The sequence below is a fragment of the Tachyglossus aculeatus genome, chromosome 3 (genome assembly GCF_015852505.1).
Source record: "Tachyglossus aculeatus isolate mTacAcu1 chromosome 3, mTacAcu1.pri, whole genome shotgun sequence".
Taxonomy (NCBI): domain Eukaryota; kingdom Metazoa; phylum Chordata; class Mammalia; order Monotremata; family Tachyglossidae; genus Tachyglossus; species Tachyglossus aculeatus.
The window spans coordinates 93,850,184-93,851,318 of NC_052068.1; positions in this window are offsets into that span (position 1 = coordinate 93,850,184).

Sequence of the window (1,135 nt, forward strand, 5' to 3'; positions counted from 1 at the left end):
TAGTAATGGTCTCTAAAGCCATCCCATCACCCAATTCAACACATACATTTGTGCATTTATTTTTTTTTCCTTGTGTCTTTTATTAAAATCTGTTTTCACACTTCTTACTATGGTATATTTGCCCATCTATACCTGATGCTTCTCTCATTAGGATGCATGTTTGTTAAGGGCAGGACAAACATCTTTTCTTTTCTTTTTTTTATATTTACCAAAAACCTTATTCATTGTTCTGCATTCAGTAGATAAATCCTTAGTGAATGTTAGTTGATACTGATAGTGGTACTAGGACACAACCATCCCAAGAACATTTGCAACAGTGATAAAGGACTGAAATAATGGGGCCCTGCATCTCCTCTATCACTGATTAAAATTTCCCTTCAACAACCATTCACAGAGTGGAATTTTGCAACGGAGAAAGCAGTGCAGATGATGCAAATGGACTGATTGAACCACTTTTGTTAATGCTCTGTTCACTGAATGAGGTAAACACACATCGTTTTCAACTCTCAAAGAGATTTGATCATTTCTGTGTAATGAAGGAGAAATATGAGTTACTCTACCCAATCCATAACTGTTTCCAGAGAGATGTGTTAAAAATCTCAACTTAAAGATTTATCTGCCACTTTCAGGTGGTTCCCATCGGACCCTGGATTTTTCTCTGGTTCCAGTTTGTCCTGAAACAGTTGTCAAAAAAGGAGAGGACGAAGACAGGTGCTATTTCTTTTAGATTTCTCATTGGCTAGAATGTCTGTCTCCTATTGCAAATTGACTTAAATTCCTTCCATCTGCTCCTGGGAACCTAATCTAAATGTAAATTAAAATAAATACATTTCTTGCAAAAAAAAAAAACTTTAAACACTCAGAACCATGGCATATTTTGTACTGTCCTAATGATTTCTGTGTCATCCAACTCTCTCAGCTTCCAAAGAGATTTCTAATGATATCAAAAGTAAACCTCTGGAGAGATATGAATTAGTTTCCATTGCTGTACTTGGAATAGAGGAGGAGTCGATTGACTTGGCCATATTTTGATTATCTTAAGATCTCGTCATGCTGTTGACACATGGGCATTACTCTGCCTTTCTATATGGATAAAAGGAATGGAAAAACAGGTCATCTACAGACGATTCACCTA